Raw genomic sequence first — 20,294 nt, 5'->3', positions numbered from 1 at the left:
TAACCTCCTCCCTGGGGGATGGACAACAGTACAGTGGGTGAAGGGAGACATCAGACAGTGTAAGATATGACAAAATAATAACAATTTATAAATTATCGAGGTTTCAGGAGGGAGGGGGAAGCAGGGAGGGGGGGAATGAAAAATGAGGAGCTGACTCCAAGAGCCCAAGTGGATAGCAATTGTTTTGAGAATGATGAGGGCAACAAAAGTACAAATGTGCTTGATACATTGGATGGATGTATGGATTGTGATAAGCAGCAGCAGCAACCACAGCAGCAACAGCAACAGCCACAGCAACAACTACAGCAGCAGCAACAGCAATAGCAAAAGCAGCAACAGCAACAAAAGCAACAGCAGCAACAAGAGCAGCAACAAGAGCAGCAACAGCAAAAGCAGCAGCAACAACAGCAGTAGCAGCAGCAACAGCAACAACAGCATCAGCAGCAATAGCAACAATAGCAGTAACAGTGAAAACCGCAAAAGCAGAAACAGCAACAACAGCAACCACAGCAGCAGCAACAGTAGCAGCAGCAACAGTAGCAGCAACAACAGCAGCAGCAACAGCAATAACAACAGCAACAGCAGCAACAACAGCAGCAGCAACAGCAGCAACAGCAGCAGCAACAGTAGCAGCAGCAACAGCAGCAACAGCAATAACAACAGCAACAGCAGCAACAACAGCAGCAGCAACAGCAGCAACAGCAGCAGCAGCAGCAGCAGCAACAGCAACAGCAACAACAACAGAAGCAACAAAAGCAGCAGCAACAGCAACAGCAGCAACAGCAGTAACAGCAGCAGCAACATCAACAACAGCAGCAGCAACAGCAGTAGCACTAACAACAGCAGCAGCAGCAGCAGCAGCAACAGCAGCAACAGCAGCAATAATAGCAACAATAGCAGCAATAGCAAAAGCAGTAGCAGCAACAACAAAAAGAGCAGCAACTGCAACCACAGCAATAGCAGCAACCAAAGCAGCAGCAACAGCAACAGCAGCAACAATAACAGTAACAGCAATAGCAACAACACCAGCAATAGCAACCAAGCAGCAACAGCAATAGCAACATAAGCAGTAACAGCAACAGCAGCAGCAACAGCAGCAATAGTAGCAGTAACAGCAATAGCAACAACAGCAATAGCAACACAAGCAGTAACAGCAACAACAGCAGCAACAGCAACAACAGCAACAACAGCAGCAGCAACAGCAACAGCAACAGCAACAACAGCAGCAGCAACAGCGGTAGCAACAAGAGCAGCAACAGCAGGAACAGCAACAGCCACAACAGCAGCAACAGCAACAACAGACAGAAACAGATACTTGAGCTAATGCAGTAACATGTTTGAGGACTTGCAGATGGACATTTTGCTTTTCCAAGTGGGAGAAAACCAAAAACTCACTACCACTGAATTGATTCCAATTCATAGTGACCTTAAACGACAGGGTATAAATGCCCGGTGGGTTTCCAAGGCTGTAAATCTTTACAGAAGCCGACAGCCGCATCTTTCTCCCATGTAGCTACTGGTGGTTTTAAACTGCTGACTTTAAGGTTAGCATTCCATTGTGTAATCCACTAAGCCATGGGGAGTCCTTCCACGTTATGAATTTATAGGCCAGGGGGGACCAGAGCTGTTGAGTTGTTGAACCTCCTGGGAAAATCCTGAAAAATCATGCATCTGTTAGTCACACACACATATCCTGTACCAGCACCCCGACTCTTTCTGACTCCTCTTCTTTAGGTCTGTTGTTCCCCCAACAGTAGAGCCCAGGTGGCATATTGGACTTCAAGTTGGGCTGTTAGCTTCAAGGTCAGCAGTTCAAAAGCACCAGCTTTTCATGGGAGAAAGATAACCCTTTCTATTCCCATTAACGTACAGCCTTGGAAACACTTGGGGCAAATCTACACTGTCCTATAGGGTTGTTACGTGTTGGAATCCACTAGATGACCACGGTGACTTTGAACGGTAATTTATGTACAACCATTTAGTTGTCTGGTTGCTAGACATCTTTCAAGATCAACTCAAGAGCACTCTCCCTTCATAATGTGAAAATGAATGAAACATTCTCTATCTTACTGTCATCCTTACAGCACACAGACACCCCTGTAGACCTTGTTTAAAGACAAATTTTCTTCCTGTTGTTATTCCGGTGTGGTTTCAATTGAGATACAGCCAAATGATGAATATGCAAATAGACATCCTGTCTCCCCAGTTGTATCTGATTAAGACTTAGTTGAACAAACCGTACAGTCTTCAGCTGTGAGCGTGTTGGTGTTTACTTTGTATCTTTTCTGGGGACCGAGAGAGTTGCAGCATGTAAATAATTTGTTGAAGAGAAGTCACATCCTTCTTTTGGGAATTGAAATTTGCCTTAGTAATCATGAAAAGCTTAAGCCTTTGAAAGAGAAATATAAATGACGCGAATGATATCCTTAACATACTTCCTCTTACATAAGATAATTCGTGTTAAATATCTATCACCAGGCCATTCATTTACGCAATAAACATTATCAGCTGAGCATCCATTAAGTTATAGCCTTGGGAGAAACAGCATTCTCCTCAGAGTGAAACCTAAGCAATTGAGTTCAAAGAATTGCAGGTGCTATGGTCAACGAACCTGGGAGGTAAAATGAGGGCGATGATTAGGAATAAGGTCAAGGTCTAAGTGTAACAGCGGGGAAAGCGACCATGTGTGGCTATCTGCACAGATCAATATAAAAGGGGAAAGGGATACATCTGCTCTTTAAAAGAGTTCTATTTGTTTAAAAACCCTATTAAATGTGGTTCTCTTTCTTTTATAGCCTCCCTCCTCCCTCCCTTCCTCCTTCCCCAGTATCCTATCCCTCCCTCTCCCTGCTCCCGCCCCATCGTCCCTGGTCTCCTCTTAGTCATCAAAGTCTTTTGGTGTGAAAGGACATTTTTCTTTTCTCATAATAATGGTGCTATTGAATATTTGTCTTTGTGAGATTGACTAAGCTTGTTCAACATAATGTTCTCTCGTGTTGTCTGTGTCTTGGCCGTGTTTAAGAGCACTGTCGTTGTTTTAAATTGATGAGTACGATTCCATTGTATGAATATACCCGTTTTTTTTTAATCCGTTCCTCTATAATCTGAGTTTTTGGTTGTTTCCATGTTTTTGCTATCCTGGAAACTTCAGCAATAAACAGGTGTGTGTGTGTGTGTGTGTGTGTGTTCGTGTTGTCTTCTCTTTAAAAGAGTTTTAAATCTAGTTGTTCGTAAACCAGAAATGGTGACCAGGTACCAGCAAAATCCGGGGTGAGATTTGAGAGGGCAGCGAGGGATGGCTATAGAGAGAGAGCAAGGGGACTGTTGAAAAGCACTTCTGAAGGTGACAGCCTATTTTTCCCATGGTTCATATTTTATTAGCCAAAACAGGCCAGATTATGTCGTGGTAACAAATTATTCCAAATATCGAATGGTTCACAAAAATAAATTTTATTGATCATGGGCTTACAAATCTTGTGGCCAGCAGGGGGCACTGCTGCACAGCGACACCGGCTGACTGGGCCTCGCATTGGAAGCCGCATTTGGGAGGTTGTACTGGGGCAGGAAGAGAGAGAGGTTGGAGAATCGCAGTTTCACTTTTCACTCCCTGTGATGGAAGCGGCACATCTGATAGCACACACATTCATGGCCAGGACGAAGGAAAGACATAGGTGATGGCTATTGCTGTCTTACTACATCTTTTGACCCAGCTCTTGATAGTGAGGCCAGTGTGTCCTGCTTTGGAGAAGCTTCTGGGATGTGCTGTGTGCAGAAAGTGGGCGTGGCCTGAACCTCCCCAGTGAAACCTGACGACATTGTCTATTTGAGTCCTTTGGCTGGTGGGGGCCTTCGTGCTCGGTGCCATTTTAGTCTGCGTCCAGGGTGGTAACTCAGGGTTTGTCTCCTTCATTCTCTCCTTCCCAATTCTCCCAATAATGTCTTACCACAGGGTTAGTTTTGTTATTTTGCCTTTGTGTAGGCACCACTTAAAAAAATGCGTTCCGTCGGCATCAACTGGATGGCAGTGAGGGTAAAAAAGAAATCTCATGTCCTAGGGCTTGTTGTCGTTAGGTGGCATCAAGCTGATTCTGACCCATAGCAACCGGATGCAGAGCAGAACCAAACACTGCCTGGTCCCGGGCCGTCCTCCAATTGGCCCTGAGCCTGAACCCATGGTTGCAGCCACTGTCTCAACCCATCTCCTCGAGAGCCTTCCTCTTTTTCATTGTCCTACTTTACCAAGCATGATGTCCTTTTCCAGGGACTGGTCTCCCCTGGCATATATCTATATTCCCCAACCAAACTCACTGCCGTGAAGTCAATGCTGACTCACAGCAACCCCAGTGCATCTGACGCCCCTCTGCCTCTCCCAATCGGTTCCGATTTCTAAGGCACCCTGATTAACAACAACCTGTAGTGACAGCAAGTGAGCGCTGGTGTCGTCTGGTCTTTTCAGAAATGGCTTACAGACCCCTAGATCTTTCTGCGATGAAGCATTGGACCCAGCTGTGCTGAGCTCTGTGTTATTATTATTTTGGTTGGATGTAGTTGTATTTGTTTTTGTGTTCTGATGACGTCTTTCTTCAGGATTATGCTCAGTCCCTCTTTGTCCAATTTAGAAGATCAATTAAGCAGCTGTCTTCAGTCAAAGGGTAGAATTCTTCCCAGACTTCACGTCTGTATTTCTCATTTCTTTCAGAAGCTACTGAACGACATTAAAAAAAAAAAATCAATTTATTGGGGCTCATACAATTCATCACAATACATAGATCAATTGTGTAGAGCACATCTATACATTTGTTGCCCTCATCATTCCCAAAATTCGCTTGCCTCTTGGGTTCCCGGAATCAGCTCATTTTCCTTTTCCCCCCCCCTCCCCCTGAACGACATTTTTTTTACATTGAGAAAGTTTATATTTAGCATTAGCCAGCTGGGCTCACTTTAGATGATTCCGATTTTGTTGGCAACATCTGAAGCGTCATCGTCAGGAGCCAGTCAAACACATGCCTTCTTCTCACTGTCAGGCCTGATCAAGGTGCTGACCTTGGCTACGTCAATGTCATAGAGCTTTTTCACAGCCTGCTTGGTCTGGTGTTTGTTGGCTTTGACATCCACAATGAACACAGGTGTGTTGTTATCTTCGATCTTCACGGCAGACTCTGTGGTCCAGGGGAACGTGATGATGGCATGATGGTCCAGCTTGTGTCTCCTGGGGGCGCTCTTCCCAGGGTATTGGGCTGCCTTCTTGTCTCAGGGTCTTGGGCCGCCGGGAGGTGGGTGATGTGCGGATCTTCTTTTTTGTGGCTGTGGACGCCTTTCAGCACGGCCTCCTTGGCTTTTAAAGCCTTGGCTTTGGCTTCCGTTTGGGGAGGGGAGAGTGCCATCTTCGTGAAAAGGCCTACATTTTTTTTAATAGCAGAATTTTCTTCTTGTTACAGTCAGGTGTGGTTTTAATTGAAAATGTGCCAAAAGACAAACAGATAAACATCCTGCCCAAGAAGCCTCTTGATCTTCACCTGTCAGTGCTGTGTTTGCCTTCTGGGCCTTTGGACACACAAAGAAGTCTGCAGCATCCGTGCACTCTTAGAATGGGCTGCATTTCCCCCCGAAAGTTCAATTTATAGCAGAAATGTGTCTTCTTGAACTACAGTTTATACAATTTAATGATATTGTATTAAATAACACGAATAGCATAGTACTTAATGCTATTGTATTATCATCTTATTACATAATATAATTTACATTGTGATGTTAAGTCCTCATAACATCAAATTGATTAATGTTCTCAAAATAGCTCGTTCTAGTTGAGACCATTTGTGTAAAATACCTAGCAGAGTGCTATTCGCTCATCCAGTAAACATAACGGGAGATTTTCTAATAGCCAGGTGTTGGGGATATAGAGGGAACGAGATACTGAACTTCTGTTAAAAATGATTTATAGATGCTAAGCTATGGCTCTGTTGGGTTGGATGGCTAACCGAAAGGTTGGTGGTTCAAACCCAGCAGCCGCTCTGTGGGAGAAAGACAGGCTAACTGCTTCTGTAAAGCAGATCCTCAGACACCCTATTTCGAAAGGGAGACTATGAGTCAGAATCAACTCTGGGTTGTGGAATGTGGGATTGCATGATCAGTAGAATGAGGGCATAAAAGAGACAGGAGCCCATTGTAGATAGCTCACTAGTCTAAGGAGCAAATACTGTCATTACACCGAGACCCTCGTGTGGTTCCGTGGCCTATTTTTGGCAGCTTCCAGTCAAGTTATAGAGGTCTGAGACTCTAATTTTTCACTCTTGAGGCCTGTGATACCTGAGGTGGAATGGAGGAAGTTGACCTAATACCAATTATACTACAGAGACAGACTAATTCTACTAAACAGACAGACTAGCATAGCCACTGTAAAGCCATCTTTTTTCCCCTTATTTACTTATTTTAAGACCATTTTACTGGGGGCTTGTACAACTTTTATAACAATCAATACATCAACTGTATCGAGCATATTTGTACACGTGTTGCCATCTTTAGTTTCTGTAACGCCATCTTGCTGACTGCCGGATGACCTGCCTCCTCCCCCCTCCCATCTTGGAAAGTCCCACTCGTGATTGATTTCAGCATGTGCTCTTATGTTCTTGAGATCAGAACATTGGAATGAATAACATTGTTCCTTTTGATGTAGTAACCAGGATATTACTATTTTTATTTTATTAACCAGAATGTTATAATCAATGCTGTACCCTGTAATGCTCATTCACTCTAAAGAATGATAACTAATTTTGCTTTCTGCTTCTGTCCACGCTTGCTTAAGTCCTAGACAAACGATAAATGCATTTTTGCCTTTAAAGATGGACTGAAAAGTCCACTCAGGACTGCAATCAAGGAATCACTTTTAGATTCCCGCAGTCCAGTTTAAACTGAATAAAGGACTCTTCTAACTTTCAAGACATTATAGTGGTTTTCATTTATTTGAACCTGCAACATTACCAACTAACCCCTATTATCCCACTTTCTCATGCATACTCATTGTTGCAACTCATTTAATTCTCATGAGAATTCTCTTACCTGGGCACTATTTTCACTATTATTAGAGGCGAGGCAACCAAGACACGGAGAGTTTAAAAAGCCTGGTCAGGTAACATATATCTAGTAGTCTATCTGTTAAGTCAAGGCCATGTAGTCTGACTCTAAAGACCTTTCTCTTAACCCAGTTGGGTTGGTTGTGGGAAACAGGACCAGGAAGAGAATGCATGTGGACAAATTCTCTACGCTCATGATTACGAGTCTGGGAGGCAGACTCCGGTGGAGGGCGGCCTTCATGCTCATGAGTTGGAGATGAATCCCAGTCACATTCTCTGGACTAAAAATCATTCCCACAATCTCCCCCCAGAATAGCATGCTTCTGACAAGCTCATGGTTGTCTATACACCTGAAGGTTGTCAGCCACTGAGAGCAATCAGACCCTATTGTGTGGCCCACTCCTTCCTAATACTGACCACAGATTGTTCCCCTGGAGAAGAGCTCAGGAACATTGAAGGTTGAGCCAGCTCAGGGATGGCCAAGGTTAAGCCGCTATCTTAACTCTAGAAACTGCCCACCTTGTTACATATGTGCCTTCTTATCACATGTGTGCTCCTAGTACCTCCCCTTGCTATTCCGTGTGTGCCTCCTGTTACCTATGTGTATGATGTGGCTTGCATGTTCAGTGATTATATAAGCCTGTTGGAAAATACATTTGCTCTCTCTCTGGTTCCAGACTCCATGAAAGAGGAGAGCCCTTGCATGCCTTGTCCATTGTCTCGTTAGTTTTCCCTTTCAATCACACAACTGATCCTTAGGACCCATTAGGTTATAAGGCTGGACCTAACAGTTGGTGACCACTCAAAAACGCTCCTCCACTTTTTATGGCTGATGAGGTTGCAAATTGGTGTGTTGTTATGTGTCAGAGAAGATCTTCCCTTTGGCCTATATTGACCCTGCCCTCCAAGCCCTGGAATACAGAGTGCTTCTTGGAGACAGCAAGGTGCCCTGGTGGCATAGTATCTACATGTTGGGCTATGATTGCATGGTCAACAGTTCAAAACCACCAGTATCTCTGCAGGAGAAACAGTTTCAGAAAACCACAGGGCTCGCTATGAGTTAGCATTGACTTGATGGCAGTGAGTGAGTCTTGGAGACAGCATGCCAGACTTAAGGTGAGGGTCCCCTTACTACCCCACAAGTCTCCATAACAGGGTTTGGAGGCCATCACAGTGCCTTATCTATAAGATCTCCACCCCGAGATGAGTGAGACCATATAAAACTGATTACACTCAATGCATGCCAGTTTCTTTGGGAAAGGACCCTGTGTTAGTCTGGGTAGACTAGAGAAACAAATGCATGGACCCTCATACGTGTATTAGAAAGAGCTTTATATACAAGAGCAATTGAGTATTGAAAAAACATCCTAGCCCAGTCCAGATCAAGTCCATAAGTCCCATATTAGCCCATAGGTCTGATACCAATCTATAAAGTCCTCTTCAGACTCACGCAACACATACAATGACGCTGAATGCAGGAAGATCACAGGCCCCTGGGTGGAAAGTCTTGTGGCTCCAGCAGCAGTGTAAATATCTCAGCGCTGGCAGGGGTCTCTACATGGCTCCTCCAGCTCAGGGCACTAGCATAGCTCCATGTGTCTTGTCCGCAGGAATGTCTCACAGGGAGTGAGTGTATGTCCCACCTCCAGTGAGTTATTTATCGCCTTAGTGCCTCCAAAGGAGGTCATCAAGCTGAGACCTGGTTGACAGGCTAAACTCCACCCCTTCACTCTTAAGTCTCAAATTGACAACGGATTATGTAGCTACCACAGACGGTTAGACTCCAGGAAGCATATCCTATGTCCTGGGTGTTCTTTCTTGCCACCTACCCTTCCTTCAGTCCAAAGAGGTGCAGGAGGGCTGGCCGCTGATGAGTTTAGGTAGCTTCTGCCCCTTGTCTTATATGTTTCTTTCCTCCCTAGCCCACAGCCACCCTTTAGCAACAGGCTGTCTATGTCCTCTTCCTGTTTGGGGCAGTTCTCTTCAATGATATTTTGCATCTTATTTAGCTGTGGAATCTTAATGGTGCAGTGCGCTAAGTGTTGTACTATTAACCCAAAAGTTAGTGGTTCAAACCCACCAGTCATTCCAAGAGATAATGATGTAAGGCTCAAAAATGTAAAAATTCGGAGCCACTGTAAACTCTCAAAAACTCTTTATTGGGTTGCTGTGAGTTGGAATCATGGAGTTGAGGGTTGTGGGTTGCTTATTTTTAATGATGGTTTATAATACAGTTATGCTCTGAGTCTTATCAGACCAGTATATAAAGAGGGGGCATTTAACATTTAGAAAAATCTAGTCTTTCAAAATAGTTTTCTTCTTGGGACCCCCAAAACCTTCTTTCTCATTTCCAATAAAACAGCCTCTTTCCCTTCCAAACCGTTATTTAGTGAGTCCGACTTAAAGGGGGAACTCATAAAATGAAGATAATAAAATAAAACAAAGAGAGTTTAACATATTTAAAAAGCTTTCAATAGGAGTATGTGTGTAAAATGGAGCTGATGTCAAGGAGTTCAAGAAGGAAGAGAAAGTTTGGAAACGGATTGTGGTAGCAATTGTACACTCTGCTTGATGTGCTTGAACTATGGAATGATATGATATCTGTATTAAATGATATGATATCTGTTAATAAATTGTTTTGGGGGAAAAAGATTTTTGAAGCTTTTTTTCCCTCCCTCCTTTCCCTTCCATTTGTCTATCCTATCTTCATTTATTTCTTTCACAATTCAAAGAAACGATGATATTTTAGGCAACAGACCATTGGAATTGATGAAGTATTAGCTGCATATTAATCGTGACTTTATACAAAGTAGGCAAATGAACTTGTCTTTGATGGCTGAGTGGGAATGAGCTCCGTGGCAGTGAGCTTGGGGTCTTTCCCATCCCGGAATATGTCATTGCCAGCTCTGACATCTTGTGGAGCTCCCTTAAACTGCACGTCGAAACCTAAAATGCAAAACAAACCCCCAAACCCACCAACCCCCTTGCTTCAGTGTGGATTTCAAATCCTGGTGACCCTGCAGGACAAACTAGTGCTTCTTTCCCCCTAGATCCTTGAGGCCGACCTTCAGGTTGGCAGGTATGTGCATAACCACTTCGCCGCCTGGGCTCCGCTCCTGAAACCTGGAGCAAATTCAAGGATGCAGTGAATGGATTCCAGTTCAAAATTAAATGACTGAGGGTTTGCAATTGATAAATCTAGGACCAATCTCAGGCTATGGAAAGACCACATTTGCACTCAACTTGGGGTCTGAGTTGGAATGATTCTGTAGCAGTGGGTTTTTGGGGAAGGCTGGTAATGAGCCAGGGGAAAGAGGGTAGGAACAGGAGGCAGGGCGCACCCTCACCCCAACGGTCTCCTTTGCCTTAAACAATGCCCAGCTCCAGCCCTCCCTGGACAAAATAGTGGCCTGTATTCATATCTGAAGGAGATAGGCTTATGTTTCTTTCTCTTCCTTGAAGAAAACTGAGTGATTCAAAACATAATATCTAGCTTTCTGGGTATTACATGACAATATGATAAAAATAAATATTTTTGGCACTTGACAAATTCCCTTTCTGAGACTATAACAATAATAATTTTTTTAATTTTAGAATTCCCTCTTTGAGTAGCTATTAGAAATAAAAACTTTTACTTTTAAGGAAGTTAATCATGAACATGTTCTTATTTTTAAAAACATATGAGATGCCTAAGGTTGAAAATTCTTAAAATTGTCACTTAGAATTTAAATCAGAAAATCATTGTTATTAGTTTGCACTTGTATAGAGCAATGCGACCATCAGATGCACTGGATAGGACCTGGATCTGACCAGAGCCACTTCGAGCCTTAGCCCACAGAGGTGGAGGAGGGTTTGCCATGAAAGGATTGGACATCCACTACGGGGAAGTGGCTTTGTTCACTTGGGACGTTTCCTAGCCTCACGCTCAGCAAGCTGACACATCCCTCTTTACAACAGAGATGGTGCCTCTTCCGTCCCAACCAGGCAATGTCCTATGACTTTCAGGAGACGAGGCCGTCATACTGGTCAGGAAGGACATTCTCTTGCTTGAACTTGCATAGACAACTCTGCTGTCGGTCTTTGATGGAGCAGAATGTTAACACTGAAGTGACTCAGAGAACGAGACGAGCTGGAGAGAACGGAGCTGAGACGCCCGGCATAGGAGTAGCTGATTAAGACAATGATCTAAACCGAACGTAACAGCCAAGGCTTTAATTGCAGATTGTAGTATTAAATAAAAAATTGGCGCTGGGGAGTGGGGTGCCAGCTACTACTATTACTACTATTCGATTCAGTAATGCACAATTGTATGGTTGAGATATATAAGTATTATATTAAAGTCATTGAGAGCATGAGAGATAATACAATAATACAGTCAGGCATGTTACATGGTACCATTGCTCACCTCAGCCCAGCTTGGTGGTCCACGTGGAGAGACAGGGAAGAGAAGGAGGGAAAGGGAACAAGGGAGAGGGGAGTGACCAGGGAGTGAGCAGCAAGGAACTCAGAGTTAGAGAGAGGATCTATATTGCTGACTCACACCTATATACCTTTTGGGGGCAAGCCAGCCCACTAATTACAGGTAGAGACATACATCACAGGAAGGGGCTGCACTATAGGTTAACAGCAATGAGAGGGTGGTCTAGGGGGTGGTCTCTGGGTCTCCATAGGAACCATTATCAGTAGGGTGCAAACCCTTCCTACAGGAGCCTGTCCATTGTCCCCAGAGGCAGGGAGCAGGCCCACCTGTGGTGGGATGAGACAGCAGTCTGGCAACTGATTGCCTTCAGGGGAGGGAATGCCTGCGCATCTGACCTCCCCCCACAGCAGATGGTGTCAGCAAGAGGAGCCCACAGAAAGTTCTGACTCTCCCCTGTTCTTAGTTCTCAGGATGGCACTTGAGTGGGGATTAAGTGAATCAGCACAGAGTCAGAGACCTGCCTCACTGCCAAGAGAGCCCTAATAAATGGCTCCTGCAGTTTTCTGAACCCAAAATCCAAGGAGAGGGCCAGTTCAATTAAGTCTGCTTGTTGCTGTTAGGTGCTGGGGTAGTTAGTTGATTGTGCCAACCTGGCCGATAACGAGAGGTTAATTGAAGGGCAGAGAGATAAATGGCTCAGTGAGCCTCGCCTTTCTAGTTCTTGGGTCTCTTGCTTTGTGATCGTGGAACCAGGGTGTAGCTGCCTTAGCCAGTTCCTGCTTCATCTGGCAAGGCTCGCTTCCTGCAAGACCTCCCTGAGGAGATGCCACATGGACTTACCCCGATGCAGCCCTGGGTGCTGGAGCAGCCGTGTGGAGACCCTGCCAGTGCTGAGATGCTTACACGTTCACTGATTCGGCTTTCCTCCTGCAGTCGGTGTCATAGTGTGTGTTTGTGAGATGAAGGAGGACTTTGTGGATTGGTGTCGGACATATGGGTTTGGGCAGCACTAGGTGGGGATGTTTTCTTGATGTGCACTTACCCTTTATATAAAACTCTCTCTTATACATATGAGTTGCTGTGGTTGTTTCTCTAAAGTACCCAGACTAACAGAGGTGCCAATCTTATGCCCAACAGAATGAAGCACTTCCCGGTCCTGCACCAATCCTCATAGTTGCTCCGTGTTTGAGCCCATTGTTGGAGCCACTGGGCCAGTCCATCTCGTTGAGGGGCTTCCTACGTTTTGCTGCCCCTCTACTTTACCAAGCATGAAGTCTTCTTTGTTTTTCAGGCTCTGGATTCTTGGAGGACTGGCTCTAGATCTTTATACCTCACTCAGCTAAAGTGCACCCCTTTGTAAACCAACCTCATTTTCCCCCTTAAAGCCTAGTGCATTTTCTGTCAGGTAGACTCAGAGAGTAGAGATAATAGTGAATTTTAAGGACAGGTACACTCCAAAGGAGGAGCCCTGGTGATGCATTGGTTAAGCACTGGGTTAAGGTGGGTGATCTAAACCTACTACTAGCTGCTCCTTGTAAGGAAGTTGTGGCAGTCCGCCCACAGTATACAGCTTTGGGAACACTATATGAGAGTTCTACTCTACCCTTTAGGGTCATTATGAGTCAGACTTGATTACAGGCCAATTAAAAAAATAATTTATTAAAAAAATCATTTTATTGGGAGCTCTTACAACATTATAGCAATCCATAATTCAATTAGATCAAGCATAATTGTACAATTGCTGCCACCATCAGTTTCAAAACGTTTTCTTCTTGAATTGTTTGATATTAGCTTCCCTTTATCCCTCCCCAACTCTGCTCCCCCGGAACCCTTATATTATATTAATTATATTTTATTATCATTTGCTGTATCTTATACCATCCAATGTATCCATTCACCTACAATTCTAGTATTCGTTCCGCTTGACTGGGGTTATACAGTCATCATTCCTATCGGTTCCCCCTTCCCCTCTCTATTCCTGTACCCTTAGGGAATCATTATTCCCATTACTATTTCTGAAGGGTTTATCTATCTTGAATTTTATGCCTTGAACAATCTTAATTATACAAATGAACATGCACAGGCCTCGCAGGATTAATGAGTGAGACTAAGGCCATAATAGTAAGGGGAGGAAGTATTAAAGAACTAGAAGATATTTATGTGTTTCATCAGTGCTACACTGCACCCTGGATATATCATCCCTTCCCTGTGGCCCTTCTGTGAGGGACTGTCCAGTTGTATCACAGGTGGGTTTGGGGTCTCTACTTTGTCTATGCTCCTTCACATCAATCTGCTTCTTTTGAGTTTCTGATATCTATTCCCGTCAACACCTCATCATCACACAGGCTGGTGTGCTTGTGTGGGCAAGTCTTTAAGACCCCAGATACTATATTTTAAAATAGCCGGGCACTATCAGCTTTCTTCACCACATTTTCTTATGCACCCATTTTGTCTTCAGTGATCATGTCAAGGAGGTATCACATGCCACATTATTTGAACCAACTGTTGTTGTACTGAGGTAAGATTTAAGTTGAGGCCCAAAGACCATCTGCTTCCTTATTGCACACACACACACACACACACACACACACACACCCCTACCTTTATATATTTACATATCTGCATTTGTACCTATATATTTAATTTTTACTTTCTTTTTCTCTCCTCCCGCCCCACTATCTGTTTACCCACCATTCACTTCTCAGACACACTTAAATGGATCAGACATGACCAGGAACGCTACCCCTTCCTCACAGTCAGTTTTAGATTCCTTGCCATTCCTCTGTCCCTGTTGTTATATGCTCATCACCACCCCTCCCTCCTCCAATGCCTCCCACCCCAGAACCATTGGTCCCGTTGCTGTCTCCTTGGGATTGCTTATCCTGCCTATCTTATATAGATAGACACCAAGATCAAGGAAAGATAAAGAAAAAAGGGAGAGATCATACAAATAGTTCCGAGTCTCGCTGTTGTCCTGACCCAGAGTAGAGGAGTATCTCCCTGTTAAATAGTGAGCAGCCCCTGATCACTATTATAATCCCTGGGCTATAATCCATTGATCCAATCTCCTTTTCTTTGAGGGATCCACAACCCAGAACCTGCTTTCAAGGCCATATTTTAGGAAAAAAAATTATTGTGAATTGGATGAATATTTAAAGAATAATCCAGGTTTCCATTCAATTTCTATACTGTTTTTGTTTCATGTCATTGATCAGTGGCAGGCTTCTGGATGTAGAGGGAAATAATCCAAGAGGAGCAGGTGAAAAGGTTGCCTGCCACTGACTCTCAGGATTGGCAGACAGAGGCCAGATGATGAGACAGATGCAGGATCTAGATCCAACTGAAGACAAGTGAGCTTTGCCAGAATGACCACATCTATTGGAAGCAGGTTACACCCTTGAGAAAACTCCCTTCCAATTGATTGGCTGCTCATAATCTGTTTCATCATGGAAGTAGTTACATCATATCAGGTCTCATCAAGAGAGAATACCTGCATCATAATTACCAAACCACTGAGAATTATGGCCCAGCCAAGATGACACAACACCTTAATCATCACATTCTTTATGCCATTTCCACCTTATGTTTGTTGTCTGTTTCCATTCCTTCTTTTCAAACGCTTCTCGATGTTGCCCGTGGCTAAGTGCTGCCCTTTGATCTCAAACAGCTGTTTTTTTCTGAGGTGTGCATACCTCTCTAGTGTTATTCTTTCCCTTAGAGACCTATTCGTTGTTTGGCCGAAGTGTGGCTAAGGGCCATAGTCTAGGGGGTTCCACTAGTTTCTATCTGACAAGTTAGCCTGGTCTCTTCTTTGATTTTGAGTTTTGCTTCACATTTCCCCCAATGCTACCCAGGACCTTCTCATATGATCCCTTTCAGATGACTGCTCACATGGAACCATCTCGTTCTAGTCTGTGGGATTGTGGGACTGATGTTTGTGTGCATCATCGGCCCTCTTGACTAAGTGTTTCCGTGTATCATTGATCTTCTCTACTCTTTTTCATCTGGACCTGGGAAGACCAATCATTGCACCTAAATGGCTTCTCATGAGCTGTTAAGACATCAGTGGTTACTCACTAAAGGAGGAGGTAGGAGATTGTTTTTTATGGACTATGGTAAGTGTGTTAGTTTGGGTACATTAGAGAAACAAATCCACAGAAACTCATGTATAAGACAGAGTTTTATATAAAGGTTAAGTGCACATCAAGAAAACACCCCAACCCAGTGCTGCCCAAGCCCACAAGTCCAACATTAACCCATTAACCCATATGTCCAAGACCAATCCACAAAGTCCTTCTCCATCTCACAAAACAGATGCAATGATGCCAACTGCAGGAGGAAAGTCAAGTTAGTGAATGTGTAAACATCTCAGCGCTGGCAGGGATCTCCACACGGCTGCTCCAGCACCCAGGGCTGCATTGGGGTAGGTCCATGCGGCTTCTCCTCAGGGATGTCTTGCAGGAAGTGAGCCTTGTCAGGTGAAGCAGGGAACTGGCTAAGGCAGCTGCACCCTGGTCCAAGCAGCGGAAAGCAAGAGGCCCGAGAACTAGAAAGGCGAGATTCACTAAGACATTTATCCCTCCACCCTTCAATTAACCCCACATGTGTTTATTGGCCAGGTTGGCACAATAAACTAACTACCTCATTAAGGCAATGGGTTTTTGTGGCTGAAGTGAGCATGAGGGCTAGCAGATCAGAATAGACATTTGCAGAAACTCAGAGAGGGAGCAGTTACTAGAAATGAAAGACTCTAGGGCAGGGCCATGGGTGTGGGTTGGCGGACTGGCGTTTCCAGGCAAATCCCAATTCATTCATGAGGCACCCACTAAATCCCTTCTGAAGAGAATTTTCCTCTAATTGGGTTCAACTTCTTTGAAGTCCACCTTTACAACCTTCACTTCTACAGTTACAACCTCTATCGCTACTCAGTATGTTTCCTTTATAGTTTTTCACATTTGTAGTGAAACAATTTTATTTCTAATTATTTGTATAACATCTTTCATCCCCAGCAAACACTAGGATGCTGGATTAGTGTTTGTATGATTCTTTCTTTTATTCCCAGCCCATGGTCCACGGCTTATATGCTTCGTAAACGCAGACCGTGCTTAGTACTGTTGGTGTGTGACACCCTGTCCTCAGTAACTCACGGTTTACTTCAGTCAGCAGTCATACTCTATGGATATTTGTTATTTCTATCACTCTGTCTTTTTCTCTCATGGGACTAATAATAAAAGCCATTAAACATGAAGAGAGGATTAGCACCTGCATTAAAGACAGCAAGAATGAGATGGATTTGGGGTCAAACCTCAGGGGAAGAAAATGGGGCAAGTGAGTCAGTCAACTGGCTTGTCCCGAGGGAGAGAGTGGAGGAGAAGGAGGAGGAGGCCCTGGAGGGCATTGAAGCCACGAGCTCCCTGAAGCCTGGCCATCAGCCTGACGCTCCGAGCAGGAGGGCTGGCTCCCGGAGAACAGAGTAAAGGAGGTTTGCTTTGTGAATACCTTGTAGACTCATCCCAGTGGGCTAGGCAAAGTGGTTTTAGGGGGTACAAAAGATCCCCAGGAGAGACTAAAGTTAAGTTCCGTCACAGCCCCTTGTCTTTATGAACCCGGCTGTGCTCTTGGTGCACAGCCTCCAGACCAAAGAGAGGAGAAAGACCATGCTGAGTTGGGAAAGCACGCCACCCTCTACAGATCGATAATTTCCACTTACCTCTATAGTCAGCTGTCCACTTCTGTGCAGCTGGTTTCCTTTTTTCTGCCGACTTGATACTTATTCTTATAATTCAAGCCCTCTTGCGGGTCGGCTTCGGTTGTGAGCCGAGTCACAGGGAAGAGCCCAGGTAAACCACCCAACTTGTCCTTCCGCAGGCCCGGAGATGAGGGTCGCCTGGTCTCAGGACCCTGTCCCAGAGTGCTCTCACATGCATGCCGATCAGCCAGAGAGCTGGGCTTTTGTGGGGAGAGACGGCCACTCATGCTGTTGGATGCAGCCCCCCAGCCCTGACCAGGGGGACCGGATTGGGGGACCAGTTCAGGGGGCTTCTTCTCGGGGACCTAAGGAAGCCTGATGTCAAAGGCTGTGCTGCTCACATAAGGAGATATGTTAGATTCAGACTCTGATTGGTGCTTGAGCTTCAGAAGGTGGTAGATTAAAGTCTTCGATAGCCTCTGAGAAGGTAAAAAGTGTCTCTATTGGCTGTAGATATAGATAGCATCAGGGGATGTGCCTATATATTCCCCTCCCACCTGCTAAACCTTTATCAGTTCCTGAGATCCCCTCACCATTCTGTTGTCTTCTGTTTTTTATGATAGCAGGGGTTAACTTGCTGACAAGGGGCTCGGGATGGCTGGGAATGGACATTTCTTTCTCCAGAAACTCGGTTTTCTCCTCCTCAGCATCCTTGTGGGCTCTTCAGGTAACAATCACTACCCTTTTCTGGAATCAGCGGTAAGCGGGCGGACCCACTGGGCCGGGGGCAGGTCCACGGAGTCATGGACTCGAAGCCTCAATGTAGATTCTATGTTTGACCAGAAAGGAACCAGGTGATGATAAATAGTTGTTTTCCATGCGGGGTGATAACTAGGTGCAATGGCAGATTTTACAGAGAAACATCTGGCCCTGACTAAACTGGTTAGGGTTCAGCCCTCACCAATATCTCCCTTGTTTCCAGCGAGGGTCGATTCAGTCCAGAGTGTGGGAAGAACCAGTGGGTGACCTGGGTGGAGTCTCTGGAAGGCGCCTCACAAGCGACCCGACTACCTCATCATGATCCCAGTATTTCCGTTCCTTTCTGCCTGCAAGCGTGTGTGAGCACACACGTGAGAGTTCGTGTGAACCTGAGTGAGTGTGGATGTAAAGGGTACATCCAGGCTATTTGTGCCACAGGGAACAGGGCTGCCCAAAATGACCCAGTCAGTCTGTAGACTATGCAGTGCCCATATCATTGAGTGTGCACCTATGTGTGTGTGCATCTACCTGTGAGAGTGTGATGCTAGGCGGAGGCGGAAGTCCGACCTGCCGGCTATAACTTGATTATAGATAGTCTTGGGCCTGCCTGTCTCTCTCGGAATCCCATGGCCGCATCTTTGTCTGACTGCAGCGTTTGTCTAGCACTGGGCTCTGGGGAGTCCTCTGCCTCCTGGTCCCACCTCTACTTCTTGGGTCTCCGTTGTAAAGCAGAGAGCCCTGCAGCCATGAGGAGGGTCTGCTAGTTTACAAGCCAAGGCATGTCTGTCGAGTCTCTCTGTCCCTGCTGCTGTGTTGTTTTCCATGTTCCGGGGTCTCGGATGGGGGCTTTCCCAGCAGGATCCATTATTGGAGAGGAGTGAATTCTGGGGGGTGACTTTTCACTCTCATGGGGTTTTTCTTTGTTTTCCCACATGCTGTTTTCCCCTTAACCTCTGACACAGAGGACCTCGGTGTAGGGGCCGGGCTGTAGCTCAGAGGAGTAACTCTATTAGGATATGAATATTAGTCCAGGCTGAGTCTGTGCCAACTCTGTCTTTCCTCAGTGTTTCTTGTGCCCTCGCTCAGTTCCTTCAGCTTTTGTAATTCTCCGTGGAAAACTCCCCAGAGTTCTTATTTTTTCAAGTGTTGGTCAGATGCTACTAATTTCACTATAAATCCAAACATTGCACAAAGCATAAACATATACCCAGATAAATTAACACCAAGGGAGCACACTACTATAACCACCATACACTAGATATGAACTGTTCTTGGAGAGGGGCATGATCAAAAAGACTAGACATTCCAAATGATGGTAAGGCATTTGTTAAAGAATAGAGACCTGCTGGAGAGAGCTACAGGGGACGTGCTGTGGACAACACGGACTCCTAGAGTTTACAGAGTGAAAGGTTTTGTGGGGCTGTTGTCTTAGGATGTGTTTCTTGGGGTCAGGTTCCTGGTTTGTGCAGTCACATGGTTTTTCTTGGCCCCTTTCTGTGTGTGTGTGTGTGTGTGTGTGTGCACGTGCGCAGTGTTGGGCCACGATGGAGTCTGAAAATTCAAAATGGACTCTGTAGCAAGGGTGTCTGGGATACTTAGCATGACTAGTTCGTCATGCACACAGCCCCTTTTTTCTTAGCTCCAATCCTGGGTTGGCGCTGGAGCGCCCATGTTAGGCCAACTAGACATCCCTCCTGTCTTTGCTGGGTTCTGTTCTTAAACCAGTTGAACCCAGTATTTCAGGAGAAAGAAGACCTGGAAAACAATGGAGGCACAGACTTGAGAGGTGATTTTACAACGTTCCGATGTCTCTCCTGTTCCTGCGAGTGTCTGTTACTCTTTCCACTGCCTGTCATTTTTCCATGCATTGCCTGCTTCCTTGGTTGACTGATTATTATTGTTTTTCAATTTGAAGCTGTACTTTACATACAGTGGGGAGGGAGAGAAAAAACACACGCATAGTCCAAATGCAATGTTGAAAACAGCATTTTCATAACAACGCCTCCCCCCAAACACTAAGTGTTAGTAGCATGTACATGGGTTCAAGAAGGACCACCTCATCTTTCGCACTGTTTAAAAAAAAATCATTTTATTGGGGCTCATACAGCTCTGATCATGGTCCATCCATCCATCCATCCATCCATTGTGTCAAGCACATTTGTACATAGGTTGCCATCATAATTTTCAAAACATTTTCTTGGTATCAGCTCCTCATTTCCCCCCTCCCTTCCTCACGAACCCTTGATAATTTATAAATTATTGTTATTTTTTCATGTCTTACACTGACCCATGTCTCCCTCCACCCACTTTTCTGTTGTCCATCCCCCGGGAGGGGGTTATATGTAGATCATTGTGA

The 20,294-nt window shown here is 45.0% G+C and overlaps 1 protein-coding gene and 1 pseudogene across 1 annotated transcript in view; one reads left to right on the top strand and one right to left on the bottom strand.

Annotated features, from left to right (window-relative positions):
• Nucleotides 1-20,294, top strand: part of LOC101664341 (antigen WC1.1-like) — a 56,239-nt gene that overhangs the window by 8,467 nt on the left and 27,478 nt on the right. The gene's annotated exons all lie outside the window — the stretch shown is intronic.
• LOC115871614 lies at nucleotides 4,942-5,384 on the bottom strand (annotated as a pseudogene).

This window comes from Echinops telfairi, unplaced genomic scaffold (genome assembly GCF_000313985.2).
Source record: "Echinops telfairi isolate 266 unplaced genomic scaffold, ASM31398v2 ScPeMD7_7356;HRSCAF=8355, whole genome shotgun sequence".
Lineage (NCBI taxonomy): Eukaryota > Metazoa > Chordata > Mammalia > Afrosoricida > Tenrecidae > Echinops > Echinops telfairi.
This window is presented reverse-complemented; position numbering and strand designations above follow the sequence as displayed.